General features: G+C 37.4%; 1 long non-coding RNA gene across 2 annotated transcripts in view; it reads left to right on the forward strand.

Annotated features, from left to right (window-relative positions):
• LOC105728494 (uncharacterized) overlaps nucleotides 1-18,588 on the forward strand; it is a 264,992-nt gene that overhangs the window by 77,142 nt on the left and 169,262 nt on the right. For both annotated transcript variants that reach the window (XR_010340487.1, XR_001110041.2), the window contains exon 2: nucleotides 6,004-6,102. This is a non-coding gene — a long non-coding RNA (uncharacterized LOC105728494). The remainder of the gene's footprint in view (nucleotides 1-6,003; nucleotides 6,103-18,588) is intronic.

Raw genomic sequence — 18,588 nt, forward strand, 5'->3', positions numbered from 1 at the left:
GACCATGCACTTAATAAGAAGATAAAGAGAAGGAATTAATATTTACTGAGCACTTACTATATGATTTTACATGCATTATTTTATTTAATCTTCATGAAACTCTATCAATATGCCTTAATGTCCTCAGTTTAAAGACCCTCTTTGTCCAGGGTCACATAGCAATAATATACCAGAGTTCAAACTGCGCATATGTAAAGCCTGTATCTCTGCTACTATGCCTGTATTTTGTGTCTTTCTATCAAGAGCATAAATTCAGGTTTAGTTAATATTTATGCATCTATTATACCAGGTACTGTGCTATGTAATTATCACAAATGTGAGTACAATTTGGAAGTTTTTATATTAATCTTATGTCTAACATTGTTTAATATAAAGTTAATCTTCCTTTAACTTGATAAGGCTTCTCTTTCTCGCAACCATTTTCTCCATCTCTCTCTTTCTCTGTCTCTCTCTTTCTCCTCCCTATCTCTTTAAAACAGAAACGTCCATAAGCTGCCACATGGTTTTGGGGTTTCAATGGGGGACTTATTGTCTCAATAATTCCTGCAGAAATAAGTCTACAGCTTTCTGGTTTGCAGATTTTCCTGAGTCAGTCTCAGAAACACTATTTCTTGACTTAATGTAATAGAGACTAATTCGGTGGCAGTCTTCCCCATATAGATCCCCTGGACTTCCTGAGGGACAGAAATTCTGTCTGCTTATTCTCCATTATACTGTTGCCTCTTCAAAATGCTTCTGATGGACCGGGCATGGTGGCTCACGCCTGTAATTGTCACTTTGGGAGGCCGAGATGGGTGGATCACCTGAGGTCAGGAGTTCGAGACCAGTCTGACCAATATGGTGAAACCCCATCTCTACTAAAAAAGTACAAAATTAGCTGGGCATGGTGACACATGCTTTAAATTCCAGTTACTTGGGAGGCTGAGGCAGGAGAATTGCTTTAAAAAAATCTTCTGATGTATAGTAAGGTTACATAAAATACTTAGATATTTTTTAACTGGCTTTTGATACACATCTGTCTTCCACTCCTACCCCTGCCCTGAAAATTAGCTATAGCTATTGATCCAGAAGCTTTTAAACCTAAACCAAGCCAGGCTAATCAGATCTCCTTTACTTCCAATCTGAAACTTTGATAGAAATTATAAGGATGAGAAGCATGGTTGCTCTGACAGTAGCTCCCTGTAGCGCTGAGGTCCTAAAAGTCGGGCCTACTCTAGTTGCTAGTGCTACTGGGACTTTTTATCTCTTTTTTAAATTGTCTTGGTATTCTCACAACATGGTTCCTCTTTCACTTAACCTCCATTGGGTTAATTTACCAATAAATTGAAGCTGTCAGATGTAATGGACAACTTACTCTGTTCCCTCCCTCCCTTCCTCTCTTCCTTCCCTCCATCCCTTCTTCCTTCTTCCTTCCCCTTCTTTTCCATCTCCCACTTCTTCTTCTCCATCTCCTCATCCTCCTACTCCATTTCCTCCTCCTCCTTCACCATCTGCTCTTCTCCTCCTTCCCTTTCTCATCCTTGAACCATTCATTGGCTTCCTTTGCTCCTACTGCATTGAGAAAGACGATTTCTCTTGCTTTTATTCTGCCTGAATCCATACAGTAGCTCAGGGCTTCTTTATGTCCTAACATAAAATTCTCCAAGATTCTTTATGTTTCCCCTTCATGTTAAGTTCTTTCTTTTTTTAAAAAAAGATGTATGTTCTGCTTACTGATATATATTTCCAGAGGCATCACTGTTCAGGGTTTTTTTAACTTTTATATTCATTTCTTCTCTTTATTGTGGCAATGATCATCAGGCTCCAATATTTATAACTTGTCTCTATGACAGAGTTCCTCAAAATTGATTTCTAAAGCAGCCAGCAAACATTGTAGAATATTTGCTTTTACCAGAAATATAAATAGTTTTCTGAACATTAAAATGGTTTCCTCAAGATTTGGAAAGGATACACACACAAATATGTTGATTTGGCTGAGAGAAAAGTAGAATTTTTTTCATGAAATAAGATAATAGAGTTATTATCGACTCAACAGAGTTGAAGGTGATTAAAGTAAAGCTACCAAGACTGAATTAAATTCAAGTGCCAGCATTTCTCCAAAGTCAAGAAAAGGCTAGAGATGTGGCAATGGGAAACCCTGTGCCTAAGTCATGTGTCTCACACAATGTGCAGAAGAATCACCACATTGGTGGAGATATTTACATTCATAATAGCATTTTATATCTTGAGGGAATATCTATGCATGCAAGTATTCGAGCTGCTTGCCTTTAACGAATCAGTAACCAATTACACATAGTAATGGGCAATTAAAAAACCAGTCATTTCCAACAAGATGGTCCTATAGAAAAAAAAAAAGAAATGTTGAGCACTGCACTTCCTCTTGACATCATTACCTTCTCTCTTCCCTTTCTCAATCTTGAATTTGTAGCAAGAATGACAGGGAAATCCAGGAGAGTCTTTAAAGCACTTGGAAGTCCACAGCATTTATATGGGAGTTGGTGAGACTGTGAATGTTAAAAATGTGCGCATTGAATGAAGAGACCCCCCCACACAGCCTTTGTGTGAGCAACATGGCTGTTTATTCACCTGGGTACAGGTGGGCTAAGGCCGAAAAGGGCGTTAGCAAAGGGCAGTGGGATAGGAGTTGGTTTTATAGGGTTGGGGTGGGCAGTGGAAAGTTACAGAGTAAGATCAGTTACAGTGGTGGGGTAGGGGCAGGGAGTGTACATTACCATTAGGTCTTTATCCTAGTGCCCTCCTCTGTATGGCAGGGGGTAGATGTACAATCCACACCTCCTGGGCAAATGAGCGAATGGGCAACTGATGGTCTTAGAGAAAAGAGCTTATTTACTTGGTTGTCTTTGGGAATGGTTTCTAATGAAAAAGAGAGGAAAAGAAAGCGAATGAGGGTAATAAAATACATGTTAATTTGAGGCTATATAGTGAGGGATAGGCATGACCCCCCAGGTAGCCATGTCACTGCCTCCTCCCACCAGCAGCTTCTCCTAACACTGTCTAGTATGGGCTCACTTTTGGAGGTATTTGACCCACTGTCCACACCTTTCCCCTCTTTGAACTGCCCTCTCTCCTCAGAAGCTCTCCTCCTCCTGTCAACGAAGGGCCACCAGTTAGGGTCAATCACCCAGTCCCACCTTCTTAACACAGAACTTTAAAGTCAAATGTTTAAAAGACATTTTCATGAAGCCTAATAGCACATAGAAAGTACTTGATAAATGGCAACTCTTATTTTTCTCTACAACTTGAACCAGCTCATTACCTAAAAGTCTCTAGGTCTCTGCTCTCCATGGGAACAAGAAATCCTTTCATGTGTATAAATGAGATTAGCCTTCTTGAGTAGCATCTTTGTATTTGGAATGGAGTCTTTCTAGAAATACAGTGACTTATACCGAGGAATAAGTCTAGTGCTGGAAATGTTCAGCTGTGGAGGGAGAGAGGCAGGGGAAGCATTCTGGAGCCTTTAGCATTGTACCCACAGAGATGTTTCCCTACCCATCTGATGAGACCTGGTCCCAGAAAGACCATATCGCTTTGGTTCATGTCTCTTCATAAGGACCATCCAGAATGGCTTCAATATGTTTTCCATGTGTGGAAGTGGCTGTAGCTTTCAAAAGATGTCTTGGTGGGGGATGGGTTTGGAGAGCAGGAAAGGGGTTGAGGGGATGAAGCAACCAAAGAACTGGCACAGAACAAAGCAGAGAGAAGAATGAGGCAAAGCCACAGTGAAGGGTTGTACTTCTTTGCTCCATTTTTGCTCCATTTCTTGCTCAGAGCTTGTATACTGTCTAATTCTGTTTGCAGGGCATTGTAACCACACGTGAAAAACAAGCACATTTATTTCTACATTGCTCTCTTCCCTCTCCCTCCCAGGCATTCATTGCTTCCTAACGGGTACTTTGCTAGGCCCTATGGACATAAAGAACTGAAGATATGGCCTCTGGTTATGGGACTTATTGACTGGTAGGAAAAGAAAGATAAGTAGAAAAGAATGGGGATAATCGTAGCACATACTTCGATTGCCCTTACTATACACTGTTCTAAACATAGTACATTTATTCACTCATTCAGTGCTTACAACGCTATGAAGTAGATACTGTTTTTTAATACTCCCGTTTTGAAAATGGGAGGAAACGTCCAGAATGATTAAGCGACTCACCTAAGGTCACACATCTAGTAAGTGGTCAGGCTGGGATTCAGTCCCAGGCCACTTAGCTGCACCCTGCAGCACTTCCTCTACCCATGATGCTATTGTGCCACAGAAGAGGGTCGCAGCCCTGTCACCTCTGGAAAAGCTTCTTGGAGGAGATGGTGCCTGAAGTTTGAAAATCAATACGGGTTCCTCAGGGCAAAGTAAGAAAGGGCCTGGTGAGGTGAAAAGGAGATTCTAGTTAAAGATAATGTCAAAATGTGCAGGTGTGAGGGCATGGCTTACACGGGGACTCACAAATAGCATGAGATCACTGGAAAGGATACAGGGTATTGTGGTAACCCCAGAAGCTGGAGAGATAGGTAGGAGCCAGATCCCGAAGGGTCTTCTATTTCAAGCTAGGAAATGTGGACTTAATTCTGAAAGCTATGAGGTACCTCTGATGAGCTCAAGGATTAGCAGACTTGAATTATAGATGCCCCAGCTCTCATTCATGTGCATTTCTGAAAACCATATTGAGAAATATGATGACTCCAAAAAGAGCAGCCATGCCTTGCTGACCATTCTCTCTCTCCCTACTCTGGGCCTGCCCTCAAATACAAAGGTAGTCTTTTGCTCATTCATTCATTTATGCAACACTTACTTAACATATTTATTAAACACCTATTATGTGTTAGGAACTGTGCTAAGTGCTGACATTGCAAATACAAAAATGAAACACAGACCCTGCCCTGAGAGCAACAGTGTTTATTGGGAAATTGTAAATACAAACACATAGCTTCAAAGCAACAGGCAAAATGCTATTTAGTGGGCATGTTCGGTGTGCAGGTGATGAATGATAGAAGAGGCACCAAATCTTAATGTTTAAGCACATAGACTCTGGAGCCATGCTGCTCTGAAATCACATCCCAGCTCTACCACGTGATAGCTGTATGACACTCGGCTAGTTATTTCATTTCTCTGTCTCAGTTTCCTCATCCAACAAATGCAGATAATAATATTAACTACCTCATAGGGTTGTTACAAAGATTAAGTGAGTTAACATTTTGAAGTTTCTTAGTACAGTACACAAATAAAACTCTGAAGTGACAATGTTCCCCAGTAGATGTCACTACTACATAGCTAGTTAGGTGAGACAATACCTGAGTTCAGGTTGACCACATTAACCATTCCTTGAGAGAATTGATACATAAATGGCTTTCTTCCCCAAATACAAAATATAGCAGAGGGTAGATTGTGAAATAAATAAGAGTGAAGGGTGATGATCACCTGTTTATGAAAAGCTCTTCTGAATGTCCAGACCCACTTGGAAGTTTTAAACTTTCTCCATATTGGCTCTCTGGTGGAAGCCATTTTCTCCCTGCTTTCTAGAAACCTTGGATTTGATTCCTTCAACTCAGGCCTTATCAGGGAGCACCTGCTCCTTTCTAAGATTTGCGAGTCATTTCTGAAAAAGCACGTGAATAATGATTGACAAGAGCCGTAGTAGCTTAACTTCTAAAGGAACTAAAATGGGGAATTGGGACACAGTGGCATAAGAAGCACCTTTGTGTAGCAGCAGTAGGTAACTTCCCTTGGGCTAGCTTTGTGACAACTGGGGCTGAGCCTACAGCTTTATTTTCCTTCGGCTGAGAAAGGTGAAAGTTCAGTAGTTCTGATTTTGGTCCATGACTTCTATAGATCTCAGCCTAGGTACAGCATTATGTGAAGGTTGTTTTTCCTGGTACTTGATTCTGAAATGATCGGCCTTTCAGGTAAAATGAGTAGGCTAAGATCACAGCGGTAGTCATGCACTCATTTACTTGCCAGGTGTTTAAGTAAAATCTCCTTTGTTCCAGGCTTTGTGTGAGGTGAACGGACACAGAGGTGCGTGGTGGCCCATTTCTTCATGCATTTCACAGTCTGGACTTCAGTGGGACAGACAGACGTGTAAACATGTAAGTAAAATGCAACCTTTTAAATATTATTTAATAAATGTCAACAAAGTTTGTAAAGAAGAAATTGAAAGGATGACATGTGACCTTTGCATTGAAGGATCAATAGGAGTTTGCCATGTGGAGAAATGAGAGAACGTTCTAGATAGAAGTGTTACCGTTTAATTCAATTCTGACACTAACTGCTTGAAGTTAGTCCAAACTCCACAGGTTAAGGGTTCCAACCCACAAGACTGACCCCCACTTCAGAAGCCAATCATAAGTAGGGGTTCCCCAGGTTGCCAGGATTTTACAGGTCTCGGCTACAAATCAGGAATCCCCACAATCACCTTCTCAGTTTCAATAAATTAACATAAATAACTCTCAAAACTCAGGAAAACACTTTACTTACATCTACCAGTTTATTATAAAAAATACAAACAAATATCCAGGTGAAGAGGTCCATAGGGTGAGTCAGGAAGAGTCTGGAGCAAGGGGCTTCTGTCCCTGTGGAGTTTGGGGTGTGCTATCCCTCCCCAGCGTATAGATTCCTTTACCAACCCAGAACCTCTCTAAACCCCATCGTTTAGGGTTTCTATGAAGGTTCTATTGTATAGGAATGACTGATTAAATTATTGGCCATTGGTGATGAGCTCAATCTTCAGCCCTTCTCCCCTTCCCTGGAGGTTAGGGGCAGGGGCCGAAAGTTTCAACCCTCTAGTCACACTGCTGATTCCTCTGGCAATGAGCTCTCTCATCCTGAAACTATCTTAGAGGCTTCCAGCCATCAGTTATCTCGTTAACATAAACTCAGGTATGGTTGAAAGAAGCTTGTTATGAATAACAAAAGATGCTCCTCCTACCTCTATCACCTAGAAATTTTGAGCCGTTTTAGGAGCTCTGTGCAAGAAACTGCAGATGAAAATCAAATATATATTTCTTATTATATCACAATATGACAGAGGGTAATTTTGGGTACATAGCAGTTTGCTTTGGTCCTTCTGAAGGATGGCTCTGGTAAAAACAATCAGCCTTAACATGCTCTAGCTAATAGTTAATGATGATGTTAATGACTGCTAATCTTGTTGGGTGCTATCTGTCAAGCACTGTGCTAAATGCTTTCTATGTATTACCTCATCTAATCCTCTTAATCCTATAAAGAAGGCAGGATAGAATCAGACTCTGGAGCAAAGCTTGGGCTTCAGCCATCTGGAACCATACTGTCTGGGTTCACACACTGACTCTTTCTTATTAACTGTGTGACTTTGGAAAATCGCTCAACACTCATTTGTGCCTTAGTGTTTCCATCTATAAAATGGGGATAAAAGCACCTACCTTTGTTGTATGAATTTATTTTTGGAGAGGGCACCTCAGGAGTTAAGCTGGGCTGCAAGTTGCCTTAGGTGTGCAGAGCCCAGAATGATTTGAAAATCCTGCTCTGTATCCAGCCGGCACCACCCATTCTTCACTGTGAATGAATTCAAGAAATTCAACAGGTACAAGCAATCACCGGAAAGCTATTTGTTGTGATTGGAAAACACTCAAAGAAATGGAGTGCTTCATAGATGATTTAATATTTTCAAGGTGGCACATGTGAACGAGTCAGCTCAGGGTATATGAGCGAGTTTACATTCCACATCAAGTTTTACTTAAAGTTTACATTTTGTTTAAATGAGAAGTAAGATCAATGTAATATGGCTTAAACCTTTCTCAGAAATTTATGGCTTCTTTTAATAAACCTCATAAAAGACACTTTTAAACATATGCAGCGTTCTTAATGTAATGGTTCCATTCTTGAAATATATAATATTTAGATTGCATCTAAAATGCTGTAAAAGTATCACAAAGGCTGTAAAAATATTGTTAACGGGAAGAAATCTTTCAGGGGGATAAATATTTTCTTGGAAAAGAAAAAAGCTGTGAACCTTTTAGGCAGGGAATGGCTTGGTTTTGAAAAATAGCGATTTGCCTTTTTTATGTCCTTTCTGTGGTCCTACTTCAGCCAATTATTAGATTAAAGCAAGCTGTTGCTACGTGCCCTAGAAGCTCAGACGGATTTGATGTTGCACCCTAAGTTTGTGAGGACAAGTTCCATTTAAAGCTTTAATGAGGTCAAGGGAATAAAGAAGGAGGCTGGCTGAGTCTTTTGTGTTATTTTGGGACTGCATCTTAGAATTACGAGGCTTGTATAATGCCATGGAAAGTACACAGAATATAAAGTTAAAAGCTCTCCGTTTGAGACCTGGCTCTGCCATTTACTAGCTTTGTGACCTGGGCATAATCACTCAAATGCTCTGAGGCTCAGTTTCTTGAATCTGGAAAACGGGGTTAAGAATACCTGCTGTAGCCACTTTGTAAGGATATTGTGGGGTCAAATGAGATAATGCATGAGAAAGTGCTCTGAGAGCCAGAGAGGCATAAAGTGCACGTGGACTTTATTTATTTGACAAACATTTATGAAACACTTATTATGTGCAGACGCAGAACATTAGGAAGCCAGAGTGAATCTGCGGAGATCTTTCAGGTCAACCCTGCTGTTTTATCCTCCCTGTATTTTGGCCGAGCCATTTACAAACTATTTTACACAGACGAAAGTCTATTATATATTCAAGAGAAATGTTTGCACCCTTTTTGGTGGCCCGTTTTCTTCTCTGTAGATGGCTACCTTCAGAAAAAAAAATTTATTAAGTATAACTTAAGACACACATAGTGTGATTAATAAATAGAGAAGCACCCCGCGCTACAGTTGAAAAGAACACTGACTCCAACCTCTTTATAACACAGATGGAAAACAAAGGTTCGCAAAGGGGAGATGGTATGCCCTGCCACATTCACTTCTCATATGCTTTTGAGAGAGATGAAAATGTAAGCCACACTACTATACACAAATATCAACAAAATGAGAAAAGTAACACTTCTTCTGCCTACCGCACAGACTTACACTGTCTGACATAACTTCGCAAAGCTTCGCACCTTAGTCTTCCCCAGAAGGACAGACTTAAAGCAACATGGACAATCAATGAAGAACTGAGGTAAAATATTGAAGGTTGGTTGAAGAGAAAACTCTAGTTCACATGGCTTTCCTTATTTATCTCCTATTAAAAGATGAAAAGATATTTAGCATTTTCTCTTGGGTGAAGTACATTTAAAGAAGATTTATCAATTTATACAATGTTAGGTGCTGATGGCCATTAGGTCATTTGGGTTAATTTTTCTGAAATGTACATCTTTTTTTTTAAATTTTCTCTTCATAGCACAGCTTTTATTAACAAATCTCAGAGAACTTTGCAGATATCTAGGGATTCATGTTCTCACTTGTAAGTGGGAGCTGGACAATGAGAATACATGGACACAGGTGAGACAGCCAGATGGGAAGGGTTCCCCCCGACCATTCTGAGCACTGGGAGGAGTGCACACTGGGGTGGAGCCACAGAAGTTGGCATCATTTGCAGGGGAGGAGCCTGATCCCTTCTCTTCCTGGGTGGAAATGAATTAAAACTGTGAGGCAGGAAGCCTATGCTAAGAGGACTCTCTACTGAGCCCCTGTTACCCCTTTTTCCCTTTATGTGCAATAAACTCTGCCCTGCTTACCCTTCAAATAGTCTGTGAGCCTAAATTTTCATGGCTGTGTGATAAGGACCCCGTCTTTAGCTGACCTAAGGGAAAGTCTTGCAACACAGGGAGGGGAACACCACACACTGGGACCTGTTGACGGGGAGAGTGGTGGGGAGTGAAGAGCATTAGGGAAAAGAGCTAACGCATGCTGGGCTTACTACCTGGGTGATGGGTTGATAGGTGGAGCAAACCACCGTGACGCATGTATACCTATGTAACAAACCTGTGCATCTTGCACATGGTCCCCTGACCCTTGGAATTCCTGTGATGATCACAGTTTAGACTCCAGTGTATGTTGTTGGAGGGAACATCTACATCTTTGCAAACACATGGTATGGTCAGTGTTTTTAATTGTGGCCATTCTGATAGGTTTAAGATGGTATCCTAAGGTGAATTTTATTTCCATCTTTCTTCTTTTTTTTTAATTGTACTTTGGGTTCTGGGGTACATGTGCAGATCATGCAGGGTTGTTGCACATAGGTACATACATGGCAAGGTGGTATGCTGTCTCCATCCCCCCCGTCACCTATATCTGGCATTTCTCCCCATGTTATTCCTCCCCAACCTACCCACCCCCCCACTGTCCCTCCCCTATTCCCCCCAACAGACCCCAGTGTGTGATGCTCCCCTCCCTGTGTCCATGTGTTCCCATTGTTCAACACTCACCTATGAGTGAGAACATGTGGTATTTGATTTTCTGTTCTTGTGTCAGTTTGCTGAGAATGATGGTTTCCAGATTCGTCCATGTCCCTATAAAGGACACAAACTCATCATTTTTTATGGCTGCATAGTATTCCATGGTGTATATGTGCCACATTTTCCTTGTCCAGTCTATCACCGATGGGCATTTGGGTTGGTTCCAGGTCTTTGCTATTATAAACAGTGCCACAGTGAACATACGTGTGCATATATCTTTATAATAGAATGATTTATAATCCTTTGGGTATATACCCAGTAATGGGATTGCTGGGTCAAATCGAATTTCTATTTCTAGATCCTTGAGGAATCGCCACACTGTCTTCCACAATGGTTGAACTAATTGACACTCCCACCAACAGTGTAAAAGTGTTCCTCTTTCTCCACATCCTCTCCAGCATCTGTTGTCTCCAGATTTTTTGATGATTGCCATTCTAACTGGAGTGAGATGATATCTCAATGTGGTTTTGATTTGCATTTCTCTAATAATCAGTGATGATGAGCATTTTTTCAGGTTTGTTGGCCTCATATATGTCTTCTTTTGAAAAGTGTCTGTTCATATCTTTCACCCACTTTTGAAAGCTATTTTTTTTTCTTGTAAATCTGTTTTAGTTCTTTGTAGATTCTGGATTTTAGCCCTTTGTCAGATGGGTAAATTGCAAAATTTTTTTCTCATTCTGTTGGTTGCCAGTTCACTCTAATGATTGTTTCTTTTGCTGTACAGAAGCTCTGGAGTTTAATTAGATCCCATTTGTCTATTTTGGCTTTTGTTGCCAATGCTTTTGGTGTTTTAGTCATGAAGTCCTTGCCTATGCCTATGTCCTGAATGGTTTTGCCTAGGTTTTCTTCTAGGGTTTTTATGGTGTTAGGTCTTCTGTTTAAGTCTTTACTCCATCTGGAGTTAATTTTAGTGTAAGTTGTCAGGAAGGGGTCCAGTTTCTGCTTTCTGCACATACCTAACCAGTTTTCCTAGCACCATTTATTAAACAGGGAATCCTTTCCCCATTGCTTGTTTTTGTCAGGTTTGTCAAAGGTCAGGCGGTTGCATATTTCTAATCACTAATCATGTTGAGCATCTTTTCTTTTCGTGGCTTATTCACCATCCATATACCATCATTGGTCAAGTGTCTACTCAAATCTTTTCTCTATTATTTTACGTGTTTTTTCTTTTCTTATTACATTTTAAATTTCTTTACGTATTTTTTTATACTAGTTATTTATTAGATAGATATATGCTTTGAAACTATTCCTTCCAGTTGGGATTATCTTCATTTTCTTAACATTGTATTTCAGAGCAAAAGTTTTAATTTTGTATGAAGTCAAATTGATTAATTTTTCTTTTTTGGTTTGTGCTTTTTGTATCATATCTAAGAAGTCTTTGTCTAACCCAAGGTCACAATTTTGTTTTCTATGTTGTCTTCTAGAAGTCTTGTAATTTTAAGTAGTATCTTTAGGCATATGATCCATCTTGAATTAATTTTTGAACATGTCGCAAAATAAAGGTTGAAGTTTACTTTTTACTTGTGGATATCCAATTGTTGGAACCTCATTTGTTGAAAATGCTATCTGTTCTACACTGAATTATATTTGCACCTTTATAGAAAAAGTCAATTGATCATAAGGGTTGGTCTATTTCTGGATTTTCTAGTCTATTACATTCATGTGTCTGTATTTATACCAATACTACATTGTTTTGATTAATGTGACTTTATAACAAGCATTGAAGTGAGATTGTGTGAGTCATCCAACTTTATCCTTTTGTTCATGGATATTGGAAATAGTCAAGGTCCTTTGCATTTCTGGATGCATTTCAGGATCAATTTACTCATTTCCACAAAAACCTGCTAGAATTTTGATTGAGACTGTACTGAGTTATGCATCAATATTGAAAGAACTAAATGACATTTGTATAATATTGAGCTTTCTAATCAATAAACAAGTTATATCTCTTCAATTATTTAGATTTTCTTTAATTTCTTTCTGCAAGACTGAAGATTTCAGCGAATATATCTTGTACATATTTTGACAGATTTATTCCTAAGTATTTTAAAAATTTTCATGTTTTTGTAAACAGTATTTTTAATTCTGATTGCTTATTGTTAGTATACAGAAAGACTTAGAGTTTTGCACATTGATCTTGTAATCTTGCTAAATGTACATAATATTTCAAGTAGCTTTTCTGAATATTTCATTAGATTTTTTACATAAATGGTTATGTCTTCAGTGAATAACAAGTTTTACTTTGTCCTTTTCAATTGAGATGCATTTTTTTCTTACATTATTTTTCTGACTAGTGACTCTAGTGTACACAGTTAAATACAAGTGGGTAGAGTGTGCATTATCTCCTTATTCCTAATATTAGAAGACAGCATTTCATGTTTCACCATTAAGTGTGCTGTAAGCTATAGGTTTTGTGAGATGTTCTTTATTAGGTTGAGAAAATTCCTTTATATTACTAGTTAGCTAAGATTTTTTTTGCCTTTAAAATATTTTTAATTATTATAGGTACATAATAGGTTAATGTATTGGTGGAGGACCTGTGATGCTTTGATACAGGCATATAATGTATAATGCTCAAATCAGTGTAATTGGGGTATCCATCACCTCAAGCATTTATTATTTCTTTGTGTTAAGAACATTCCAATTCTCCTCTTATTTTCAAATACACAATAAATTATTGTTGATTATAGTCACCCTATCGCGCTACCAAATACTAGATCTTATTCACTCCTTCTAACTGTATTTTTGTATCCATTAACCATCCCCACTTTATTCCTCCCTCCCTGCTACCCTTCCAGCCTCTGGTAACAATAATTTTATTCTCTTTTATTCTCTATCTGGGTGAATTCACTTAAAAAAATTTTTAGCCCCCTCATGTAAGTGAGAACATGCAAATTTTTTCTTTCTATGTCTGGTTTCACTTAACACAGTGTCCTCCAGTTCCATCCATGTTGTTTGCAAATGACGAGATTTTATTCTTTTTAATGGCTGAATAATATTCTATTGTGTGTATTTGCCACATTTTCCTTATCCATTCACCCCTTGATGGATACTTAGGCTGATTTTTTATCTTGACTATTGTGAATAGTGCTGCAAAAACATGGGAGTACAGATATCACTTTGATACACTCATTTCCTTTCCTTTGGATATATACCCTTTGCTGGGATTTTTAAAACCAGGAATTGATATTGGATTTGTTTCAAATGATTATTCTGCATCTATTGTGAATTATTATGTATACATATATATGCATATATATATGCATATATATAATTATATCCTTAGACATATTTAAAGATAAATTCATGAATTTTTAATGTTATGTTATCTTTGTATTTCTGGGATAATCCTCATTTAGTCATAATATATCATCTTTTTATATCCTGTTTTTATTGTATACATATTAAATAATTTTTACATCTATGTTAATAAGAAATCTTAATCTTTAGTTTTTATTTCTGTCATGTCTCTGGTTTGAGTATCAAGATAATGGTGGGCTCCATAGACTGAATTGTGAAGTATTTCTTCCTCTTCTGTTTTCTAAAAATCTTTTCGTAGAATTGGTATTATTTCTTGCTTAAATATTTGGTAGAATTCTCACCAGAAAAGTCATCTAGTCCTTGACTTTTCTGTGTGGAAACGTTTTTAACTACAAATTCAAATTTTTAATACACAATGAACCGTTCACATTATTTATTTTTTCTTATATGAGCTTTGATAGTTTATATCTTCCAAATAATTTGTTCAATTATCTATGTTACTGAATTTATTGGCATAATACTATTCACAATATTCTCTTATTCTATTAATATCTCTAGAATTTATAAAAGTGGTGACACTTTTCTCATTTCTGCTATTGGTAATTGCTGTGTTCTTATATTTTCTCTGATCAAATTTACTGAGATGAAGTTTTATTGATTTTCTCAAAGCATCAGTTTTTAGCTTCATTGATTTTCTGTATTGTCTTCTTTTTGGATTTTATTAATTTCTATTTTGTTATTACATTCTTTCTTTTACTTAGTTTGGGTTTAATTTGCTGTTTTTCTAATTTCTTAATGTAGTAGTCGTGTTCATTGATCTGCAACATTTGTTTATTTCTCCTTTCATTTTAATCAAGATTTGGTCTTGAAGTTCTGTGACTGTGGGCATAAACATTTAGAATTGCTGAATTCTTTGTATAAATTGACTACTTTAGCATAATAAAATAAACCAATAATATTGCTTGCTCTAAAATCTATTTTGTGGGATATTATTATAGTGACTATGCCTGTCTTCCGATTAATTTTATTCATAATATGCATTTTTTTAATCCTTTTACTTTTAACCTACTTATTACTTGATATTCAAAGTGTATTTTTTATAAGCACCATATATTTGGGCCTTCCTTTTCTGTGCAATCTGAAAATGCCTTCCTTTTACTTGTGGTGTTGGAAATATTTATATTTAATTTGTTTATTAATATGGCTAGTTTAAGTCTATTATCCTGCTACTTGTTTTTTATTTTTCCTATCTGTTTTTTGTTTTCTTCTACTTATTTTTTGTTTACTTTTAAATTAACTAATCTTTTTTTGGATCAGTTTAATATTTTATAATTTTATTTCATCTACTTCGTTAGATTACTAGCTATAGCTTTTTGTTGTGTGATTTTTAACAATTGTTTTAGTGTTTATGCGATACATCTTTAAGGTATCACCATCTCCCTTCAGTGATAACACTTCACGTGTAGGACTTAGATCTTACAATATTATACTTCCGTTTTTCCTTCTCTTAGCCTTGGCGATAGTGTCATGTCTTTTACTTTAACATATGTTGTAAACCCCAAGATACATCGATATTGTTTTTGTTTAAACAGTTAATTATATTTTAATAAGGTTTAAATAACAAGAAAAAATTTTATGTGTTTACTCACATTGTTACCATTTCTAGTGCTTTTCAGTCCTTTCCATAGATCCGTGTTTCCATCCGGTGTCATTTTTCTTCTTTTAAAGGCTGTCTTTCACATTTCTGGTAGTGTGTGTCTTCTAATGATTAATTCTCTGCTTTTTCATGCCCAAAGAAACTTTTCTTTCAGCTTCACTTTTTATAAATGTTATAGATTTAAGGTGACATCTGCACTTTTGAATGATACTTTCACTGGATGTAGAATTCTAGATTGAAAGATTTCTTTTTTTCTCTCAGTACTTTAGGAAGTATTTTATTGCCTCCTTGCTTGCATTTTTCTGAAGAGAAATCTGTCGTCATCCTTATCTTTGTTTCTGTATGTGTGTTCCTAACGCATAACATGTCACTTTCTCTTGCCATTTTTAAGATGTTTTTCTTCATTCATTGTTTTGAATACTGATTATGATATAACTTGGTATAGTCATTTTATTTATTTTTCTTGTGTTTCAGATTTATTAAACTTCTTGCGTCTTTGAGTTTATGCTTTTCTCAAATTCAGAACATTTTTGACCATTATTTCTTCAAAATTTTTTTCTCCTTCTCTTTTTGTCTTCGTCACTATTATTACACATGTATTAGGCCCTTTGAAGTTGTTCCACAACTCACTGATGCATTCTTCTTCCTTTTTCTCTCTGGGTTTCATTTTGAATAGTTCCTATTGTTTCACAGTCATAAAAGTCTCTCCTTCTGCTTTTACTGATCTGCATCATTACTGGATACCATTGTAGGTTTTTATCTCCCACAGTACAATTTACATTTCTAGAAGCTCTATTTATACTTTTTATATCTTCCATGTCTCTACTTAACTCTTTCAACATACCGAATTCATGTATAATAATGTTTTCATGTTCTTTTTTGCTAATTCTAACCTCTGTACTAGTTCTAAGTTGGTTTTGATTGATTGATTTTTCTCCTCATTTGGATAGTATTTTCCTGCTTCTGTGTGTTCCTGGTAATATTTCCTGGATGCCATACAGTGATAATTTACTTTCTAGGTATTAGATATTTTGTATAAATATTCTAACGCTCGCTGAGGCAAGGTTGTTTTGCCCATGAATTACGAGGTTTCCAATCTGATGATAGGACCAAGGACAATTCTTAATTCTACATATGTGTTAGGCACTGTTACCGCAAACTGTTCCTGGTAATTTTCTCCCAGTCTCAGGTGGTTGCTATGTTGCCTAATGTTCAGTGTCTTGTTTCAGATATTTTGGTTGCTTCAGGTGGGAGTATAAATCCAGGTCCTCTTATTTCATCTTGTCTGGAAACAGGAGTCTTCTGTTCCTCTTTTCACCATTCTTTTCTTCTCTCTGAATTTCACTTTGAATATTTTATATTGTTGTCTCCAACTATGTCTCCAAGGTAGTCTTTCTTCTGCAATATGTAATCTGCTATTAATCCTATCAAATTAATTTTATTCTACATAGTACAATTTTTGCTTCTGAAAACTTAATTTGTATCTTTTTTTCTGTGATCTGCATGTTAACATAATCTTAATCGTTCCTCTAGTTTATTGACAATATGAAAACTGTTACAATAATAGTTTTAATGACTTGTCTACTAATTGTGCAATCTGTGGAATTTCTTGCTCAGTTTAGATGGATTTCTCTTTATTATGGATTATATTTCTATGCTTCTTTGCATATCAGATAATTTTTGATTGGATGACAGACATTTTGAATATCAATTTTTGTGTGATGCATGTTTCTGCATTCCTAACATTATTCCTGAACTTTGTATTACAAAGAGGTTATGTTACTGAGAAACAGTTTAATAATTTTGGATTTTGCTTCTAAGTTTTCTTAGAGGGTTTAAAGTAGTTTAAGTCTAATTTTGCCCTACTACGGAGACAGATCTTTCTGAGCACTCTCTCTGATGTCCTATCAGTTATAAAGTTTTCTGCTCTGGCTGGTAGGAACAGGCATTGTTCCTAGCTCTGTGTGTGGTTAAGTAACTATTACCTCTAATTTTTTCAGGTATTTACTTCCCTGGCCCCTAATACTTCCCTTAATCACAGCTGCAGACCAGTACCATGCAGATTTCAGGTGTTCTGTCTCTGTATACTCCATCTTCTTTAGTACTCGACACTGAGAATTTTAGCTGCCTTAGTCAAACTGAACTTCCAGCCCCATTTTTTCAGCTCAGGGAGACTGCCAAGTTTATTTAGGTTCCCTGTTCCTATGCTGTGGCCCAGATACTCTTCCCAGGCAGTAATCTTGGAAAATCATAGGGTTTAACTCATTTGCTTCCTGTCTCTGAGGTTTCCTTGTCCTTGGTTGTCTCATATTTAATGTCTTGAAATCTGTTCATACATTGTGTCTGGTATTTTATTTGTTTCAAGGGGCGGGTAAATCTAATCCTTGTTATTCCAACTTGTCTAGAAGAATAATTCTCACAATGCTATCTTGACCAGAAGTCAGAGCGAAATTGAATATGCCAAAAATTATTGAGTTATAACATAGAGATTGAAGCCACGTATTAAACAAAGATTATAGAATTGAGTAAGGCTTTGCTCCTTGGCAGTAGAATAAGAGGAATTGTAGATTATTTTCATACTTTAGAACATGGTCCCTGATGATGGTAGAGAGAAATGAGCCAACTGTAAAACCATCCGATGCAATCACCAAGGTCAACTATTAGCTATGCCAATGTTCTTGTTCATAAGATTGTATTGCTCCTCTGGCTTTGTTAGAAAGATCTGAGGACCCACTGACTGGCAGCTCCATGATGCTGTATAGCTCTGGAATACTAGAAAACCACAGTGGCAGACAACATGGTCCAGTCTGGGTCACTCAGAGATAGATGGCTTGGAAAGCCTTTAGACAAAACTGATTCAGCTTTCGGCATTGTAAGCCAAAATGTGTATTACCTTCCTAGCACTGCTGTAACAAATCACCACAAACTTGGTAATTATCACAAGCAGAAATATATTATCTAACACTTCTGGAGGCTAGGAGTCTAAAATCAAGGTGTCAAAAGGGTCATGCTCCCTCCGAACGCTCTGGGAAAGAGTTCATCCTTACCTTTTTAAGCTTCTGGTAACACCTGGCCTTTTGTGGCAGCAAAGCTCCAATCTCTGCCTTGATCTTCACCTGGCCTTCTGGTTGTTAATCCATATTCTGACCTATTCACATTGCTGCTGTCTTGAACATTTTGCCCCATTTCCTTCCTGACACCCTTCTCAGCTTTCCCACTCCTCACCCTTGGCCACACGTGTAAGTAATCTTACTAAAGTGCATTTCTAGGGAAGTAGTTAC

This window comes from Aotus nancymaae, unplaced genomic scaffold (assembly GCF_030222135.1).
Source record: "Aotus nancymaae isolate 86718 unplaced genomic scaffold, 86718_ANA_hifiasm-v0.15.2.pri h1tg000108l, whole genome shotgun sequence".
Taxonomy (NCBI): Eukaryota; Metazoa; Chordata; class Mammalia; order Primates; family Aotidae; genus Aotus; species Aotus nancymaae.